This window comes from Tupaia chinensis, unplaced genomic scaffold, assembly GCF_000334495.1.
Source record: "Tupaia chinensis unplaced genomic scaffold, TupChi_1.0 Scaffold144346_1, whole genome shotgun sequence".
NCBI classification, from domain to species: domain Eukaryota; kingdom Metazoa; phylum Chordata; class Mammalia; order Scandentia; family Tupaiidae; genus Tupaia; species Tupaia belangeri.
The window spans coordinates 5,247,830-5,269,685 of record NW_006204205.1 but is presented as its reverse complement, the minus strand read 5'-3'; the positions used below and the strand labels follow the sequence as shown (position 1 = coordinate 5,269,685).

Here is a 21,856-nt window from a genome sequence, read left to right as displayed (position 1 = left end):
TTGAACCCAAATGAGAAGAAACTTTCAAGAAGTAACTGCTGAGAGTGAGTCTACAGCGTCGTCTGTATGCATGATATGGAATGCTCTCAACCCTGAGACAGCTGAATGGGTGACTGACTTCCTTGACAAAGAGTGGTAAGTCTGACTTATCCCTACTTATAATTAAAAAGCCTAAATCCTTTTCATAAAGAACACTGCTTCTCCTATATTGTTAGTATTTACTGGAGAAGAGTAAGTTAGTTTTTGTAGTTTAGAGAAGGAAAACAGTGCAGTTTAAGAGAATTCTTTATTTCTAAGAGCATGTCTGATTTATATATCAGAGTGTGACTTTCTTGTAGTTTGGCAAATCACTTCTTTTTCTTACGTATTTTCCTGCTTGTTTTTTTGTAATAATGATTTTTTTTTTTTTGCTTTTAAGTTATTTATTTCATGAGCAAGAGAGAGACGTGAGAGCCAGTTTTGGCCAATGGGACTACAGCGTCGTCTGTATGCATGATATGGAATGCTCTCAACCCTGAGACAGCTGAATGGGTGACTGACTTCCTTGACAAAGAGTGGTAAGTCTGACTTATCCCTACTTATAATTAAAAAGCCTAAATCCTTTTCATAAAGAACACTGCTTCTCCTATATTGTTAGTATTTACTGGAGAAGAGTAAGTTAGTTTTTGTAGTTTAGAGAAGGAAAACAGTGCAGTTTAAGAGAATTCTTTATTTCTAAGAGCATGTCTGATTTATATATCAGAGTGTGACTTTCTTGTAGTTTGGCAAATCACTTCTTTTTCTTACGTATTTTCCTGCTTGTTTTTTTGTAATAATGATTTTTTTTTTTTGCTTTTAAGTTATTTATTTCATGAGCAAGAGAGAGACGTGAGAGCCAGTTTTGGCCAATGGGAGACAGAAGGAAAGTCCACGAGGCTTCTAGGGAAGGTTTTCAGATGATACCTATTTGGAGGAGAACAGGACCAAGGGAGTTGGTCCAGAGCCCCATTTCCTGTGCCTGAAGCCACCCTGCCTGAATTCTTCATTATTTAAGCACTTGTGCCCTGAGATTTGACCATCTGGAAGCCAGCTCTTAGTGCATAGCACTTAGCTACTGTGCTATGGGGCTGGCCTGAGATGTGTTGAGATTTCAGAATTTTTAGTATTTTAATTTGACATATATTATATATACATTCTTTCATGATGAGAGAGAGAGAGGGGCAGACCGACCCTCCCCAGGGTCTGGTCATGCTGTGCTCCTCTTCCTCCAGGCCTCCAACTCATTGGGTCTTAGGCAGTTCAGGCTGACTGGGCTTGGATTTGAACAATGGTTGCCATATGGGCTTCAGCCTGTCTTGAGTAGTATATTACCACTGTGCCATGGAGCAGGTGCCATATACCCTATATCGAATTATGATTACGATGAATATCTTGTTTGTTAATGTTTCTAATGTTCCGTCAAATTATTACATTATTGGAGTGTTTGTAATGTTTCACCATCGTTCATTAAGCCAGCCTTTTAGTGTGTTTTAGAAATAACATGTAAAACAGATTAACTCACTCCAGGTTTATTAAAATTTTTTAAAATCATAAGTAGAAGTTAAATACTACTAATTCTCTTTGACATCTGTGTAGGTCAGATTTAAAAATGAGTAAAATTTGTTTAAAATGGTTTTTAAAAGTGTCCCAGTTGCTACAATCTCAAAATTAAGTTATTTTTACTGAATTATACTGCCCTTTAGTGTCTATGTGGTAGTCTTTACACTTCTTTTTTTCCTTGGTAAATTAAAGAATATAATGCTTCTTTTGTTTTTACACTTTATAAAAATATTTATTATAGTCTTATCATTTTCTGATTTATATTTAATTTATTTTGTTATTTAAAAAATAATCACGGCCTGGTGTGTAGGAGTTCAGTAACTATTTGCTGAACACATTGCTGTGGGTACCAGCGTGCTAAAGGCTGGGTGAGGGCTAGGTATTTAGCATGCACAAAGGCACGCAATTTATTCATCAAAAGTGAGAGAATAAGAAAATGTGCACATTGTAGAAAAATTGTCAAATGTATAAGAAAAACGGGATATTCTTTCAGAGCCTAAATAGCTCCAAATTTTTCCTTTCTAAATATAAACATCTGTAAAGAAGGAGCTTAGGAGATTATCAGGGAGTAGAATAATTGGTATTATCCTTTCAGCTTTGAAGTTTGATTCAGTGTACAGTCCTGCACCACATAATGACGTTTCAGTGACACAACACCTATGTGATGGTCACCCCATAGGATTATAATAGGCTACGTCAGGAGCCTCGGTAGGTAGTAGTCTGTGCCCTCTGTACTCTGATGCTCACACGAGGACATCACCTGACAAGGCATTTTGCACAAAGTATTCCTGTTGTGAAGAGATGAGAACATTTTTAAAGTCTGGTAGTAGTTTCATAATGTGAGGGAATGGAAGCTAATGTTTAATATCCAGTGTTTTTTAATATTTATTTATTTAATTCCATTCATTATTATTATTATGTTTTTAATTTGACCAGAGAGGCAGAGAGAGAGAGAAAGGGAAAGTGAGAACGCAAGCCGCCAGGTCCGGGACTCGAACGAACTCGCAGTCAGCCATGTGGGAATCAGTACCTTTAATCACCACACCACCTGCCAGCTCCCAATACCCAGTGTTTTGATTAATAGTCCAGGTTAGAAGTATCTGGGAAGATGGGGTTGGCAGGGGGTGTGGTGGTTAAGGGTGCTGGACTCCCACATATCTGACTGCAGTTCGAGTCCTGGACTTGGCAGCTTGCTTTCTCATCCCCTTCCCCACCCCCTGCTTTGTCCTTCTCTGGTCAAATTAAAATAAACAAATAAATAAAGTTAAATAAAATAATTTTTTAAAAGAAAAAAGTATCTGGGAATAAAGCTACGTGCTGTGCTTATGTAGAGCTGACAGCCCTAATGTCAGTCCCACTCGGGGGCTAAGCGCTGTGTAGTAATCCTTGCACGGCAGCTGGAATTTATCGTTGCTGTTGCCTTATGTCCTCACTGTAAAGGCCATGATTTCAGTGAAGAAGCCATGAAAGCAACTTTTTTGTGGTTTTTATTAAGGAGTCTTTTCTAGACAGCATGGAGAAAATGCTCTGCTTGTTTTGTGCCCTATGGACAGAAGCATGTTTTTATGGACATGTATGAAAGGGACCATTTCATCTTTGAAAAGAGGCAGTCCCATGCAAGGTACTTATTTTAAGTTATTTCTCAGATAATTGTGAATTCACTTTTTTTTTTTTTTTTTTTTTTTGGGGGGGGGGGGGGGGGGGGGTTGCAGCAACTACTGCCAGTTTACTTAGTTGAATCTGTCTTTATATTATCTCCTGCCAATCCTTTGTTAATGTCACAATTACAAACAGGAGAAATCTAACGAGAAGAAAAACACACTAAATACAAACTCTCTTACCTATTAATTCAGATGTCAGACCATCCACATTAAGTGCAAAGAAAATTAGTCCTGAAATTTAAAAAGACAATAGCATGGGCAACTATAGAGAAGATTACTAGAGCAACAAATATATATTTTTGATCTAAAAAATAAAACATTACAGTTCAAGCTCTTCCAATGCATTATGTACAAGGGCCACCTACTGGCCCCAGGTAAACAACTGTCAGAGGATGCATTTCAGGTCTTTGAAATGTCAGTGATCAGAAACTTGGGACAAACCAGTTCTTAATACCTAGGAAGGGGACAGTAGCTATGGTCAGATATTTAGACATTTAAAAATAAATTATCTTGGGACCAGTAGATGGTGTAACAGTTAAGTCACTGGACATTCATGTGGTTGACTACAGTTTGAGTACCAAACCTGGCAGCTTAGAACTCATGCTGTTATGTGTTTTTCCAAAAATTGTGGATTCCATTTTTTTTTTTTTTTTTTTTTTTTAGTGAGAGAGAGGAGAGAGGTATTTTTAACAGGCTCTTACCACGCCGTGACATTTCCACTGTAGCCTCCAGTTAGCTAGGATTGTAGTCTCACACGTCTGAGTAAGTCTGAAATCCCAGTTTGAACCTTCCATGTGGCCCCAACAACATGCAGCTGCACCCTGCTGCCTGTGCCACCATGCTGAGCTGTGAATGCCTTTAAATACGTGTTCGCTGGAAAATGCTTGTATTGTAGGGAATGACACCAGTTAATAAATGAAATGTGTTGTCTTCAGGTGAGCCACTTGTACGATCAGATCCTGAGGGGCAGCACCCTGCTCTGCCTCCCCTACTGTTTTCTTCTGTTTAAGTACGAATGAATCACCCAGGGAACAGTCTAGGCTATACTTAACCTGAAGGAGTTTTGCTAACCTTAGCTCTTTTCCCGAACATAATTAAAATTCCATGTTCTACATAATACAAGAATGCCAACCTAAAAGATAACTGCGTTTTAATAAAACACTGTCACCTTGTACTTTCCACGGAGTTGTTGGTTTGTTTACTTTTAATTGAAAATAGTTTTATCTTCATGTTCTTGTCAGTTTAGTGTGAACTTTTCTCACAAGATGACTTCAGTCAAAAAATTGCCATAACAGACCAAGGTCAAGCAGTTTTTAAGGATTTTATCCAGAGGACAGAAGTACATGAGGTCTTAGTAAAAAATGCAAAAGGATTGTACATTGTCTTTAGGTCTGGTTCCCCCTCCTCCCCCTCCTCCCGTTTCCAAGAATTTTAGGAACATGGTGTTCTACAGCAATATTAATAGCTTATAAAATATTTCCCATTTTGAGTAAATTGCTTGCAGTTTTGGTTTCCTGACTTGAAGTTTCTGAAATTGTTATTCCAAAATTGTTACTGCACAGTGCCTATTCCTTCTTGTAAGTGTTCATTCTTCAGAAGTATTGCCTTGTGTCAGTATCTAACAGTAACAGATTATGACTACACTGTAAGTATTAGAAATAATTTTTTAAAAACTTTTGCCAGACTTTAAACTTCTTGACTGCAGTTTACTCCTTCATGACAGTTTTTATCTGGACTCTGAAGACTCAGGGGCTGCATTTATTTAGTGCGAGTTGGTAGAGAAGGGCACAAGTGGTGGCATGGCTTGGGAGGGGTGGGAGTTTGAGAAAAGATAATGAAATCCTTTATGTCCCTTTCCATAGACCTGCATTTCAAAGACTCACATTTTAATAAGAATTGATTGTGCAGCTGCAACCCTGGCAACTAGGCCTAGGAAAAAAGAATTGGGGCAGCTTTCCAGAAATCAAGGCCTGGTCTCATGTAGAGCTGAGCTAATGGAAGAGATAAAAATATAAAGCATTTAGTAGAAATAAGACCAGTCTTTCTTTAACATAGTGGCTGTTGATAGTTTTCACATGTATTTTATTTTAAAAATTGAAAAGCTGTCTCAAGCAGCTTACTCAATAAGACGATATTAGATTCTCCTTTGGTATACAAATAGCCTAAATACTCTGAGAAGTTAATATTTCTGTATGTATTTTATCTAAAATGTAATTGCTTTTTGGTCATTCTTAGTGAAGTCTAGATGTTTTCAAACTACAAGGTACTAGATTTGTCAAACTTTTTAAAACAAGTTTTTAGGTTTTTATAACTTTAAAAATTAAATGTTCATAGTAGTGGGAATTTACATTTCTCATGGTTATTGAACTCTTTAGATGCCCTTAAATAATATTTGTTAAATATATCGTCATAACACTATGACAGTGTCTATATAATCTGTCATTAAAGCCATAATTTAATTATTACCCTATTGTTAGATGTTTAGGCTGCATCTGGGTTTGCCCTCCTATTAAAAGAAATATTTCAATAAAATATTTTTGTGATGTAAGTATTTTTCTTTCTTTTGGATTTTGCAGGGTTACCAAAAGTGATATTAATACATTACTATAAAAATTTTGAGTACTTTCTAAAGGACTGCCAGTCTGCACAGCCACTATGTATGTGCTATTGCTAGTTTCCAGCTTCCTTCCCAATATTGAATCATAACCACATTTTAAAATCAGTTGAGTAGATATGAAATGGTAGTTACCTTTAATTTCCATCTCTTTAGTTAAAGAACTTAGAACATTTATTTAATAGAAGTTTACCAGCTTCCTCCTTGTGAATTTTTAAGTTAATGTTTTTTTTCTGTTTATCTACTGGAAATGTCTTAGTTTGTTTTGGAGCAGTGGTTCCCAAAATTCTCTCAGAATGAGTTCCCATTAATTCTGTGCATACTACCAAATGGTTTATATATGCTCTGCTCCGTTAGAGCCTGAACAAAACAGATGGTGTGCAGTCAGACTCCTAGAGCTGAAGGAGCTCTGAGATGTTCATTTTTCACCCGGGGACATGGAGATCCCACCCTGACTTCCAAGGTCAGTAATTAACCTTAGGGAATTTTGGCCAGGTTAGAATTAAAGCCGTAGGCATTGTTCCCTGCCTACTGTTCCACATGTCTTCTGGATATGATCCCAGATCTCCCCACGGCCCTTGCTCTTTCACGGTACTTGTGGAGTCCCACTGCCCTAAGCAGTCAGCCTAGTCGTGGCCTTTTGGTTCCCAGGATCAGCAGGCTCATTCTGTTCCTTTGACCACAGTGCGTGTACAGATCAGAGGTGACCAAGTCACTCAAGCTGGCCCAAGTAGAAGGTAGACTTGAATTTTCGATATCATTAAGTTCTAGATATTTTTAGATTTTCTTAATGTTTTCATTTTTTCCCTCCTCATTTGCCAGAGAGCGTGTGTGCTTGCCACATTGAGAAAGAGAAATAGGGAGAAAATACCCTCCAATGAGGCCTGGGCACACACGTACATGCACCTGGCAGCTTTTCATGTTCCTGGGGCCAGGCCTCAAACTATAGAGTGGTCCATATGGAAACTGGTTCTCTTAACTACCCAGCCATGGAGCTGGCTCTTACTGATACGTTTTTTCCCCCTCCAGATTTTGCCATAGGGCTCGTGTGCTTACTGAAAAGATGGGAAGAAAGAAAATGAGAAATCACCCCCTAGGGGGATGGTCATGCCACAGCCCCTTCTTCATGATCCTCTTGGCTTCCTGGACATGCACACACACACGCCCAGCATGACTTTCAAGCCTCAGGTTTGGGACTAGAACATGGTTGACCACGTGGGAGTTTAGTGCCTTAACTACCATACCACCTACTGCCCCCCTCTTACCACACTTTTTTAAAAGAATTATTTAACTTTATTATTATTATTTTTTAATTTGATCAGAGAGAGACAAAAAGAGAGAGAGGTAAAATGAGAAAGAAAGTCACCTAGTCCGAGATTCAAACCTTGGTCAACCATGTGAGAGTTCAGCACCTTTAACCACCACACCACCTGCTGGCCCACCACTTTTGAATCTGAGGTATATATTAGGTTGTTGTGAAAGTCATGACGTATTTTTCTATGCAAAAATGCATTGTGACTTTTCCAGTGACTGAATATTTAGTTCCCAAATGTGAAGTTTTTCCATTGTTTTTATTTATTTCTTCCATGAGAAAGAGACAGAAAGAGGGAGGAACACAGACACACACTGACTTGCATCCCACAATAGAGTCCTCATGCCACGAGCCACCCCCATTCTCAGTCATCCTAGATTATGGGTCCAGGAACATGGGCCTAGCACTTACAGGGACGTCCTAGAAAGTAAGGCGAGGACCTTCCCATGTAGGTCCAGTTGAGTAATATTGGGAAGAAGTAGTCTCATTGGATTACAATTTGTTACCAATCCTGTCGGTCCCCTTGGGCTTAGAGTGAGGCAGAAAGAGCGGTGAATGTCACGAGGATGACTATTTTTAGTCCACACATGTTTTCATGACCTATCCTCCTTAAGGCTTTTGTGCTGCCCTGATTTTGTCCTGCATAAAACACATCTAGGCTGTTGTTGCTAATTTATCTGGTGAAGGGGCAGTCAAGATAAAGGTAAAAACAGACTCTAAAAAAGTCTTTTAGCTAACCTGTTGTGTTTTATTTTGGGTTTTTGCTTGAAGGGTTGTGTGCTTACCAGGGAGAGACTGAAAGGGAAAGTGAGAAATCACCCCCCAGGAGGATGGCCACTCTGTAATCTCTTCTTCATTTTCCTCTCAGGATTTTGGGCACACATGTACAGGTGCTTGTTGTGATTTCAAGCAGCCAGTTTCAGGACTCGAACTATGGTTGGCCATGTGGGAGTTCAACATCTTAACCACCATACCACCTGATGGTCCCTAGCTAATCTGACTTTTTGTTTTGTTTTTCGTCCTAGGGTTTGTGAGCTTGCCAGAGAGAGGGAAAGTGAGATGTTACCCCCTAGGGGGATGGCCATGCTGCAGTCCTTTCTCTTCCATTCTCTTTTGGGGATTTTAAGCATGCATGCACACATACCTGGCATGATTTCCAAGCCACTGGGTCCAGGGCTACAACCATAGTTGGCTATCTGGGAGTCCAACACCCTCACTGCTATGCCATATGCTGGCCCCAATTTATTTATTTTTAATGTAAACCATTCAAAAAGAGAATAATGAATCCAAGAATATTAAATTTCTCAATTGACTCATTGTGACTTGTTGACTCTCCACTATGACTGGTTCAAGTTTATGGACAGAAATAGTCTATATTTTTGTGACTGATAAGTACTCTCTGTTCTGAAGTCTTCATCATAATGTCATTATCAAAGCTTTCCATTTTTAAGACATTCCTTTGAATATGAAAATGAAGATCTATCACATGCCACATTAAAAAACTTCTATTTTCCCCAGTATTGAGGATTCTGACTAGACAGGGTGATACAAAGAGTCTTTGATATAAAAAGTCTTGAAGATTTAAAAATACGTGTTTTAATCACTGCTATACGTGAGTGAGTAGTCACACCCGATTTGTAGAGGAGCAGACACAGCCGTTTCTGCAGTGCTCAGTAGGCCTCTCTTGTGAAATACCAAAGAAACTCTGGGACAGTTGTGATGTGCTAGCACTGGCATAGGGACCCTGTTGGGGTTGGGCATCTTTTCTCTTCCTCTTTCTCACATGGAAGAAATAAATGAGTAAAATAAAACAAAGAAAAAGTAGACAGAAAGAGAGACAGACAGACAGACAAAGACTGAACCACTGGACTGTGTTAGAAATGAGGCAGAGCCCCATTCTGTTGGAAAGTGAAGTTGTGGAGAATTCCATAGTTGTAGGAAAAACCACTTGGAAATGTCTAAACAGGAGATTCTTGTCATTGTATTTTTTTGCTGCAAAAAAGGATTATTAAAAACCCTACTTAATATATGACACAAAAAGGGCCGGCAGGTGGCATGGTGCTGAGTGGTGTTGGACTCTTAACATGGCCAACCATGGTTCAAGTTTTGGACTTGGCAACTTACTTTCTCACTTTCTCTCTGTCTCTGTCTCTGTCTCTTCCCTCTCCTCCCCCTCCCAGGTCAAATTGAAATAAATAAATAAATAAAATTAAATAAAATAGTTTTTTTTTTTAAAAACAGATATGACAAAAAAAGCACAAAGTTCTTGATGAATTTTCTTTTACAATCAGTTGTAATATTAGCTTTCATTGTCCCTATGCAGACATTTTGTTCATTTTTCTTCTTAAATGAATCTTAATCTTGTCATTGAGCTTATGTAGCCTATAGTTATTATTATTATTCATATAATTGAAAACTTTATCTTATCTGCCTCAATCAGGACTCAGAGCAGATACAAATGGTAAGATTTCAACTTTAGTTCCTTTTGTTTTTGACCTTGTTTTTAATTGTCAGAGGGCACAGGTGCTTGTCAGACACAGGATGGGGGAGAAAGCACTCCCTCAGTGGGGTGTGGTCATGCCGTAATCCCTTTTCCTCTTTTTCTTCATCCTGGCAGGATTTAGGGCACGCACAGCATACATTTTTTAAGTCACTGGGACTGAAGTTTGAACTGTGGTTCGTTTTGTGGCATCTGGCTCCCTTAACCACTAAGTCTGGGGCTGGCACCAGATTTAGTAGTTTAATATTCTTTAATATGGAGTTGAAACCTGTAACTGCCCTCGCTCTCCTTGCCAGAGTCCTGGGACCTGACTGCATGGTACCTGAAATGAGCTACCACCTCGGTAGATGAAGGAAGTGGGCGTGCAGGGCATATTTGTTTAACCTAGCTAGTATACGTTCTAAAAGTGTTACAGTTCTTTTTTGTATCACCCTCTACTGGTTATTGTCTTCTCCTCAGTGCCCAGTGCATAGTTGTTGCTGAACTCTGTCAAGTACATAGATGCATGCTTTCAACAAAGCGAACATCAGCAGTGCAGAAATGTTTGTTCTACATCACAGATTTGCTCCTGTTTTTATACCTGTTTCTTGAACTTTTCTGTAGTACAGTTGGCATTAGCAAATAAATGTGTTTTTCTACTGTGGTGGTTCTATTTGTTAATTCTGAAACACTGTTGGTGGCCTGGCAGGTGGTGTGGTGCGAAGGGTGTTGGACTCCCACATGGCTGACTGCAGTTTGAATTCCAGACCTGGCAGCATGCTCTCTCATTTTCCTCTTCTCTCTGTCTGGTCAAATTAAAAAACAACAACAACAACAACAAATGGAATTAAATAATTATTTTTAAAATGCTGTTGATGTCTATAATACATACAGATATTTGCTGAGATCCTACATTTAACATATGTGAACTTTTTTATATGGTTAAGAGATGGTGTCAGAGGATGTTGATTACCTGATTTAATTTGAGAAAAGAAGTACAAAAAAGGGAAGCTAAATATGTAGGCAGTTTTTATTTTCCTCACTAATAACACTGACCTTAACATGTAATATGTAACTAGCTACTTTTCGGGGGGAGGGAGATGAAATTTTTGCTAAAGGGTGTGTGTACTTGCTGGAGAGACAGAGACAGACAGAAAGAAAGTGAGAAATCACCACCTGGGGGGGATGGCCACACTGCAGTCCCTTCTCCTCCATTCTCCTGCTGGGATTTTTGGGGACACGTGCACACCCGCCTGGCATGAGTTTTAAGCTGCCAGGTCTGGGACTTGAACCATGGTCAAACACATGGGAGTCCAGTGACATAACCATTACACCATCTAATAGTCCCAAAGCTAGCTTTTTTCAGTTGATAAGCTGACACTATAGGTATTCTATGTTTTCTTTGTGTTTGTATGTTCTTTATGTTGTCCTCAAATTGAATTATTTGAGATTGTCTTACGTAACTTATTTGGAAACATCATTTCTATTTATACTCTCTTTTATGTTTGGATATGAACTGCCACCACTGTACAGAAAATATTAAATTCCATTCTGGGGCTTGAAGGTGAAAGAAATATATTTTTCCCTTTCGTTATTTTCTCTAAGCAAAGGGGGCAGAAGTTTTTAACCACTAAGTCGAAACCCACATAAATATATTTTTAATATCCTTTTGTAGCAATAGCAACATCCCAGTTGCCATTCTAGCTGGTTCACGTTAAAGGCTGTGAGTGCTTCCAAGGCCTCCTAACATGCATATGGTCTGGACAGCCTGTTTGTCAGCGCAGAACAGGACTTTATTGTCTCTCAGGGATTCCTAGTTAATTTATCTTGATTTTTGTAAGACATGTATCTTTTTCTTTAAGTTCATGTATGGGCTAAGTAAGAAAAACAGATTTATTTGAATATCTTAAAAAGATATTTTGAAGGTGAAAATGAAAATATTCTATTTTAATATTTGAGAATATCATTTTACCGTGTTTTTAAAAATAATTACATAAATGCACATATGCTGACAAGAAAACTTTTTTAAAAAGTTAGCCCGAGAAAGAGGGAGAGGGAGAAAGGACTCCCCTATGGGTGTGATTATGCTGCAGTCCCTTCTCTATTTTTCCATCCTGTTGGGATTTTGGACCCTCATGCACAGGCACTGGAGTGTTTTCAGGATTCAAACCACATGGTCGGCCATGTTGGATCTAGCTCCCTCACTAGGCCCCAAGGCTGGCCCAACAAGAAAACGTTTTTTTCTTAATTTTTTGCTAGAGGTTTTATGTGGTCACCAGAGAGTAAAAAAAAAAAAAGGGAGAGAAGAGGAGGGCTGCAAACCCTTCTCCTTCATCTCTCCTCCCTGCAGAAATTTTGGGCATGCGTACACATGTGCCTGGCATGTTTCTCAAGCCACTGGGTCTGGGACTCAGACAAATGCAGTCGGCCATATAGGATCCAGCCATCTTAACCACCAGGCCATGGAATCAGCTCAAGGAAACTTTTCAAAAGATAATGGGACCAGCAGTTAGTATAATGGCTATGTCGCTGGATTCCCATGTAGTCAACCATGGTTCAAGTGTTGGGCCTGGTGGCTTAAACTCATGCTGGGTGTGTGTGTGTGCGTGCCCAAGATCCTGAGAGAAGAATGGAGGAGAAGGGATTGCGGCGTGGCCATCCCCCCTGGGGGGTGATTTCTCGCTTTCTGTCTGTCTGTCTCTGTCTTTCTGGTGAGTGTACGTACCATATAGCAAAAACCTCTCAAAAAAAAAAAAGAAGGATAAAGATAGCAGCTAGTTTTTCCCTTTAGAAGGCTTGATTTTTTAAAAAAAATTTCAACATGCTATGTGACATATATTAAGTTTTGAGAGTCTATAGGTTCAAACTGCCTGTGATAATGTTTCATTAAAGAGTTGAGTAACTCTTCTTTTGCAGCAATACAAACTCATTTGGACTAAATGCAACCTGTTGCAGCTGTGTGCCCATGAGAACACAGGTTAAGATAGCATATGCCTATTTGTAATTGGTGGAATTAACTGAATTTTGGTTTTAGTTTCTCTTGAAAATTCCCAAAGGGATTTTTTTTTTTTTGAGAGATTTTTTATAAAGGGTACATGTACTCACCAGAGAGACAGAGACAGACAAAAAGCAAGAAATTACCCCTGAGGGTTGTTGGCCACATTGCAGTCTCTTCTCCTCCATTCTCCTCTCGGGATCTTGGGCACGTGTATGCAAATACGCCTGGCATGAGTTTAAGTTGCTGGGTCCTGAACTCGAACCACGGTTGACTACATGGGAGTCCAGCGATGTAACTATTAATACCGTCTGCTGGTCCCTCCCAAAAGGTTTTAATATATTTTATGTGATCTGCCCCCTTGCACCCCAACCTGTGGAAATAGTTTTAGACATTTAAAAAATAAAATTTTTTAACCTTTTTGGTAAGGATGAGATGAACTCATTTCCAAATTAATTAATTAATTATTTAATTTAAGGTTTTTGACATTGGATACATGTGCTTTCCAGAGGGAGACAGAGAGAGGGAAAGTGGAAAATCACTTCCCCCGAGCGGGGATGGCCACATTGCAATCTTTTCCTCTATTCTCTCAGGATTTTTGGGACACACGCATGTACACCCATGGTAATTTTCAAGCCGCCAGGTCTGGGACTTGAACCATGATTGGCCATATGTGAGTCCAGCACTTTAACCACCACACTGCCTGCTGACCCTGGGATCAGCTCTTTTCTCCAGAGATCTAACTGTAAATTGTACCTTTTTAGTACCAAATCTAATAGTCTAGTGACATGTTATTTATTTTATAAAGATCTTCATGGTTTTTCTTTATAATACATTTGATTTCTTTTGATTGTTTTTATTTGTATTAAAGTTAATAGTGATATGTTTATTGAAATCTTTCAGGAAATTCCCACTTCCTGCTCCACCTTCATGAAACTTTATATATGGTTTATTGATCTATATACCTTTCTTTTTTTCTTTCTTTTTCTTTCTTTCTTTCTTTCTTTTTTTTTTTTTTTTTTGAGAGCGTTTTGCTATAGGGCGCCAGAAAGACAGAGAGAGACAGAAAACGAGAAATCACCCCTCCAGGGGGATGGCCATGCCACAGTCCCTTCTCCTCCATTCCTCCATTCTCCTCTTGGGATCTCAGGCACACATGCACACGCGCCCGGCATGAGTTTAATTCAGGGACTCGAACTGCAGTCAACTACATGGGAGTCCAGTGACATAGCCGTTATACCAACTGCTGGTCCCATCTATATACCTTTCTTGCTTGTGCTTATCACATCATCTAGAACTTAAAATCAAATATGTGCGTGTATATATGTACTTAAAGACATATATCATATAATTATACATACGTGTGCATGTATGTATTATATATTTGTAAACACACATACATACATATCTTTAAAATTTTTCCTCTCTTTTACAAGAAAATCTTTGAACTAGTTTAAACTTAGAGGTCATATTACCTCAGGTACTGCACACTTTGTGGGTAATGTTTGATGTTTGACTTGTTAGCCTAGTAACAACGTAGCCCTTCTTGATTACCAGTTCTTTATGCCATTTGTTAAATACTTTAATAATACAATTTGATACAAACTTTTGTGGCAATGTCAGGGTGAAGAAATTTAAAAGTACAAGATCTTTATCAGGTAGTATGACCTGTAGGACAGGCATTGCAGCAGGACCAAACCATGTGGAGGGTGCGCCTTTCTCTCTTCCCCGTCTCTCTTGTGTGTGTGTGTGTGTGTGTGTGTGTGCATACACTCTATCATGAGCAATGGAGAAGAAAAAGTATGACATAGTTTTGTTGTCATAGCAAATTATCTTATCAGTTTCTCCAGACAAAGAATTAAATGGTTGCTGAAAATATGTCATTTATTTTGGGAAAAATACCAAGGTAACAGAAAAAGTCCTAGGTGGTCGGTACTATGCAAGTAGGAATCAAATGTAAGTCACAGTGATCTTTTTCCTCTCTGAGGATGAATCCGAAATACAATATCAAATCTGGTCTCCACAGTATCTTGTCCCCCATCCAGATAAATGATTGCAGTGTGTGCTTAACACTTTCCTACCCCCAAGGGATTGATAGGGAATTCCTTGCCTGACCAACAAGCATGAGTTAGACATACTTCTCATTCTTCAAGCCTTTTGAATTCCATCCCCTTATCCTTTCTTTTACCATCCACTTCACAGATGTTCCAGATGGTGACTAGGTATTGGACAAGTACTCCCTTCTAAAACTTGAATTTCTAATATTCAAGGCTTTACTATGAGGGAAATACCTGATTAAATACAGTTTACTTGTTTGAATATATTTTCTTTACAATTAATAACTGATTGGTCAGGACTAGCAGTTGGTGTAATGGCTATGTCGCTGGACTCCTATGTAGTTGTCCGCAGTTCAAGTCCTAAACCCGGTGGCTTAAATTCATGCCAGGCACTTGTGCATGTATGCCCAAGATCCCAAGAGGAGAATGGAGGGAAGGGATTGCGGTGTGGCCATCCACCCTGGGGGGAGATTTCTCTCTGTCTCTCTGTCTTTCTGGCAAGTGCATGCGCCCTAAAGCAAAAACCTCCCCCCCCCAAAAAAAAGAAAAACCTGATTGGTCAACTAAGTTATAATTATTCAACTACCTACTGAAAATTCTCTGTATTCATCTTAGTGTGGTCCTAGTGTCATAGACATTTAAATTACATAGACATTTAAATCTGCCTTGAGGAAAAGTACCATTGCTATCAATGTAATTTGATAATTTGTAGTTTAATTGACTTACGTAAGTTTCTGTCCCAACATTGATCTTGCTTCATTTTCCATTTTTTAAAAGAATTATTTCATTTAATTTATTATTATTTTTAAATTTGACCAGAGAGAGAAAGGGAAAGTGAGAAAGCAAGCTGCCAGGGTTGGGACTTCAATCACAGTTGACCATGTGGGAGTTCAGCACCTTAACTATCATGCCACTGCCAGCCCTCTTCACTTTCTCTTTTAAATTTCCATTTTTTAAAAAAGTAATTTCACGATAGCATGGTGCACTCACTAAGAGAGACAGAGACAGTGAGAGAGAATGAAAGAGTCCCTTCTCTTCAGTTCTCTTCTTGGGATTTTGGACATGCACACACACATGCCTGGCATGAACTATAGGCTTCCGGGTCCTAAATTTGAACTGTGGTCAGCCATGTGGCAGTCCAGTGCCTTAACCACTGGTTCCATTAAATATACATTTTTTAAAGATTTATTTATTTAGGGACCAGCAGTTAGCGTAATGGCTGTGTCTCTGGATTCCCACATAGTCGACCGCGGTTCGCATCCCGGACCTGGTGGCTTAAACTCATGCCGGTTGCGCGTGCGTGCATGCCCAAGATCCCGAGAGGAGAATGGAGGAGAAGGGATTGCGGCGTGGCCATCCCCCCGGGGGGTGATTTCTCTCTGTCTCTCTCTGTCTGTCTGGCGAGTGCACGCGTCCTATAGCAAAAACCTCTCAAAAAAAAAAGATTTATTTATTTATTTAGTTTTATTTATTGTTATTAATATTATTCAACTTGACCAGAGAAATAAAGGGAAAGTGAAAGCAAGCCTCCGTGTTGGGGACTTGAACCACAGTTGGCCATGTAGGAATCCAGCACCTTAGCCACCATGTTGCCTGCCAGCCCCTAAATATACATTTTATAACAAAGAATTATTTACTTATTTAATTTGTTGTCATTATTATTCTTTTATTTGGCCAGTGAGAGAAAGTGAGAAAGCAAGCTGCCAGGACTGAGACTTGAAATGTGATCAGCCATGTGGGAGTCCAACACCTTAGCCATTGTGTCACCTGCCCGTCCCTAAATATACATTTAATAAACACTTAATATTGCATATATGCTGCTCTATATGTTCTGTTCTATCAAGTAAAGGAGATTGGTAGAAAAACCTTTTTCCATGTATCTATTGATAGGTCAACATAAAGAAAATTTTTCTGTTCAGATTTCTGGATGGAAATGTGGTACAGTAATGACTGTGGTAATATAATATAGCAACAATAATATATACCACTTGTGTGTGTGTGTGTGTGTGTGTGTGTGTGTGTGTGTGTGAGATGTGCTATCCACTATTGTAAGTTATTTAAATTCATTCATTTAATCTTCACATAAATTTCCCAGCATAGGTATTATTGTAAACTTGGTTTTATAGAACAGCTAACAAGAATGTACAAAAGTTAAGTAAGTTGCCTAATCTAGTAAGTGGAAGAATGTAGAATTCAAACATAGGCTGTCTGGTTTTAGTCTCAAGTTCTAACCACTGTGCCAAGTGTACATCTAACACCAGTGTGTAATATGAAGTATACTGTCCATGTGGTACAAGAATCTCAAGTAAAGCAGTTCCAATTTGTGCTTGAACTTGAGAGCTTTGCCTTGTGACTGTTTAAGCTGTAGCAAATGCAAACTTCTCTTCGGGTATGCTTTTTTCTTTTTCTTTTCTTTTTTTTTTTTTTTTTAAGAATTATTTTATTTAACCTTATTTATTTTAATTTTGACCAGGGAGGGAGGGGGGGAGAGAGAGAGGGGGACAGAGAGAAAGTGAGAAAGCAAGCTGCGAGATTGGGACTCAAGCCACTGTGGGCCATGTGGGAGTTCAGCGCCCTTAACCACTACACCACCTGCTGGCCCCAGGATGCTTTTCAAACAGAGAGCACTGGACCTGCACAGAAAGAACGACCCCTCAGTCAAGATAAATTGATAGCAAAATAATGGCAAGAAAACACTCCAACGTGAAGCCAGGTCAGCACATAATTCAAAAAGGATCACTTGAATACTGGGACTTAGCTGAATAATTAGGAAAATGCTATCAGTCTAAAATGTCTAAATAAAAGAGTAAGACCCTGTACTAAGTGAACTTGTGGAAGAACCAGATAGAACTTATTAAAATGAAAGTTGTGATCACCGAAATGGAAGTCAGTACTTGGAGGAAAGCATTAGTGCGTTAAATAGCAGAGATCACATAGGTTACAGTGGTAAATAAATAAAAATAAATCTGAAACTAGAGATCTTGTGAAATTAGAGCCAAATGTAAAGACAGTTTTGTACTTTTTAATTTGCCAGAGAGTGTGTGAGCTTACCAGAGAGAAATTTCTGAGAGGGAAAAAATAAGAAAGCACCTCCCATGGTGCACTGCAGTCCTTTCTGTATCTCTTGTTCCTTGTGAAATTTGGGCATATGTGCACACGCCTGCACCTGGCATGTTTTTCAAGTCACCAGGTCCAGGATTCAGCTGCACAGTCTGCCATATGGGATCTAGCCACCTCAACCACTAAGCACTGGACTGGGTCACAAAGACAATCTTTAAAACATTTATAAAGGAAAAAACAATTTTGTGGTCCTAGGATCAAGAATTAAACTAACAGTTGACTAGTTGACTTCTGTTCAGCAACAGCAGAGGTCAGAAGAACATCTGCAAAGGACTGAAAAAGTACTGCCAACCAAAGATTCTATACTTAGCTAAACTGGCATGCAAAAGTAAGGGCAAGAAGCAGACATTCTTTTCACAATGCATCTGGAGGAAGAATACGGAGGAGATCCCTTTTTTACCTTGGTAGTTCTTCTATAAGCCTGAAATGGTTTTGAAAATGAAATTTGAAAAACCACAATTAGTAGATAAAACAACTGAGAAGCTTACCACCTGCAGGTTGCTATTAAAAAGCACATACTTTTGAAAAAACTGTTCAAGCGTATAATTTATGAAGAAGGAAGTTGGATTTTAAAGAAAGAATTGAGAAGCAAGAAGCAGTGAGCAGAGATTGGTAAATGTGGATAGCCATTAATATTCACCAACACAAGTGTGCACTTATGAAGTGCTGAGTGTTTTCATTTTCACCACAGCCTTAGTAGAGGTTCTTACTATTTTCCTGAACCAGAGTACACAATTTTCCAGTTAGAAAAGGCTCATCCAAACCCCAGTACCACAGTGAAAAGCAAGCAAACCAAATCACATGTCTAAGAAAGGGGAGGGGAAAAAAACCTTTAAAACTTCCATAGGGACACAGAGCGGAAAAGCAGAGTGTCACCAGGCTTCTCAGCAGCGGTTCTGGAGGTTCGTAGACAGTGAAACAATGCCTTTATATTTTTGAGGGAAAGATTTTTCAGTTGGTATTTTATATTTAATCATATGATCAGCCACATGTCAAATGCAGTGAATTAAAATATTTTCCTTCTGTGTACCTGTCTTAAGTCCTTGGAGTTGGGATCGGTAGATGACGTATTGGTTTTGTTTTTGGACTCCCACATAGTTGGCCATGGTTTGAGTCCTGAATCCCACGGCTTAAAACTCACACCAGGCACATGAGCATGTGTGCCCAAAATCCTGAGAGGAGACTGGAGGAGAAAGGATTGTGGTGTGGCCATCCCCGTGTCCCCCCTCCCCCAGGTGTTTTCTCGCTGTCTGTCTGTCTGTCTGTCTCTGTCTGATGAGCACACGTGTCCTACAGCAAAAATCTCTCTCAAAAAAAAAATTAAGTCTTCCCTGGGGTTTGTGATTTTACAGAATAAGCTAAGAAGGATGGGGAAATAAAAAAAGGAGGAAAGCATTATTTTTAAAAATAGGACTCTAAGGCACACGTCTAGAGAGTAGTTAGATTGGAGCAAGAGGGCAGGTAGTCCTGGGAAGAAATCAAAAGAAAATTTGAATCAGTCGTGCATCTGTTCAGATATTTTGAATTACAGGTGTTTTACAGTTCTAATTACAGTGTTTTATAGATCTGATACAGATGCCTAGGAAAACTACACATATAAAAAGCCAGCTCTTGGGACAGCCCATGGCCTGAATCCCACATGGCTGACCATGTGATTTGAGTCCCAGACCCTGCAGCCTGAGAAACATGAGGGGAACATGTGCATGTGTGCCTAAAATCCTGAGAGGAGGGAAAGGTGGAGGAAATGGGAATGCAGCGTGACCATTCCCCCGTGAGGATGGTTTCTCGCTCTGTCCTCTCCAACCTCTGTCTTTGGCAAGCACACACACCCTCTGGCAAACTAAAACAAAAATAACAAACATACTCAACTCTGAGTTAACTTTAGAGAAAACAGAAGCTCCAAGATAACCAATGTTAACATGCTACTTAGTTTGTCAGTGGCAACTATAATCATGTAAAACAATAATTAGAATTATCTAGATAATTTTGGTAAAAGGGAATTTCAGGATAGAAGGTAATGTGAAAAAGACATATTCTTAGCCATTTTAACAGGAAGACAAGCAATTTAAATAGCCTTAAAATTGATAATTTGTGAAATATCAATAGATACCTTATTTATAATTATAAAGGTAAATACCAGAAGAAACTATTTAAAAGTGGTTACTTCTAACAGCTAATAGATAGAGATGGATAGTTCAGAGAGTTGCCTTTTTTTGTTTTAGTTTTGTTAGGTTTTTTTGCTGAGGGTGTGTGCCCTCTATGGGGAGAGGCAGAGGGGAAAGTGAGAAATCGGGATCAGCAGCTGGCGTAACGGCTGTGTCACTGGACTCCCATGTAGCCGACCACGGTTCAAGTCCTGGACCTGGTGGCTTAAACTCACGCCAGATGTGTGTGCATGTCTACACAAGATCCCGAGAAGAGATTGGAGGAGAAGGGATTGAGGTATGGCCATTTCCCCCGGAGGGTGATTTCTCTCTTTCTGTCTGTCTTTCTGGTGAGTGCATGTGCCCTATAGCAAAAAAACTCTCAAAAATAACCCCCCCAAAAACAAACAAACAAAAAAGAAAACAAAAAAATAAATAAAAAGAGAGAAATCATCCCCCCGGGGGAATGGGCCATGCCATAATCCCTTCTCATCTTGAGATTTTGGGCATGCATATACACATGTGCCAAAGTGTGTTTTTTAGGCTGCTGGGTCTCAAATCATAGGATTCAAATTACACAGTCAACCATGTGGCCAGCTGCCTTAACTTCCAGGACACCACCTGCTGACCCAGTAAGTTGCCATTTAAAAAAAAAAAGAATTAATTATTTATTATTATTTTAAATTTTACTACAGGGCACATGTGCTCACCAGAGCGAGAGAGGGAAAGTGAGAGAGCAAGCCGCCAGGTCTGGGACTCAAACCATGGTTGGCCATGTGGGAGTTCAGCACTTCAACCCCATACTACCTCCTGGCCTGAGACTTGCTTTTTGTTTGTTTGTTTTTAGAGAGATTTTTGCTATAGAGCGCATGCGTTCACTGGAGAGACAGAGACAGGAAGTGAGAAATCACTCCCTGCGGAGATGGCCACACCGCAATCCTTTCTCCTTCAGTTTCCTCTCAGGATTTTGGGCACACACGCACCTGCACCCGGTGTGAGTTTTAAGCTGCCAGGTCCAGGATTTGAACCGCTGTCAGTTATGTGGGAATCCAGCAGTGCATCTACTGGTTCTGAGAATTGCCATTTTTTAATAGCTTATTATTCACTGATTTTTAAAAAAATGTATGTACTTGTAAAGGGTCAGTAAAGGGACGATGACATTGAAGCACACTGCTACAAGAGTCCCACTGGAGAGGCACTCGCTTTCTGTCACTGCAGTCGGCGATGTGAATATTGTGTGTGGGAGGGTCAGGTGGGGATTTAGTGTCAGCAAAACAAAACCTTGTGGCTAACTGTTTATTCGGCTGCAGTGGCATTATTCAGCTGTCTGTAGGGTCGCCATCAGACTCTCGGTCGTCTGTCGGTCTGTCGCACCTCCTCCCAGGCAACTCTTTTGATCAGAGGGACGCCCTGGTATGGTATGCTTTAATGTAGCAGGAACTTCCAGCTGACTTAAGTTCTCGGTTCTGTGATGGCACACACGTGACCCTTTGTGTCTCCAAGCAGTTCTGCTTTTATGGTTTACCAGCGTAGCCCATTGCTGTTGTCCAATAAAGCTTGTGTACTTTCAAAAAAAAATTAAAAAAAAGTATGTACTTGTATTATTTTGAATAACAGGAAATATTTATTTAAATATAAGAGGATTTTGTTTTATAATATGGTTTTACTCATAAAGCTGTAGGTTATGGGATGGAATTTGGATATGCTTTGCTTGATAAACAGTGTATGGTAGTCCCATCCACCAAATAGATGGAGGAAAAAGCAGTGAATTCAGTTTTACACGTTAGTTTGAGGTAACTTGGAGACCTTAAGAGATGTTCATTAGCAAGTGTCCAGCTGAACACAGAAAAGTGCAGTGGTAATGAAGATTTCAGTCTCTCAACTAATACACTGGAC

At 39.4% G+C, this 21,856-nt stretch overlaps 1 protein-coding gene across 3 annotated transcripts in view; it reads left to right on the top strand.

Moving 5' to 3' along the window:
• Nucleotides 1-467: 467 nt before the first annotated feature.
• Nucleotides 468-21,856, top strand: part of CDC42SE2 (CDC42 small effector 2) — a 68,614-nt gene continuing 47,225 nt past the window's right edge. For all 3 annotated transcript variants that reach the window (XM_014583581.2, XM_014583580.2, XM_014583582.2), the window contains exon 1: nt 468-557. The gene's annotated coding sequence lies outside the window, so the exon portion shown is untranslated. The remainder of the gene's footprint in view (nt 558-21,856) is intronic.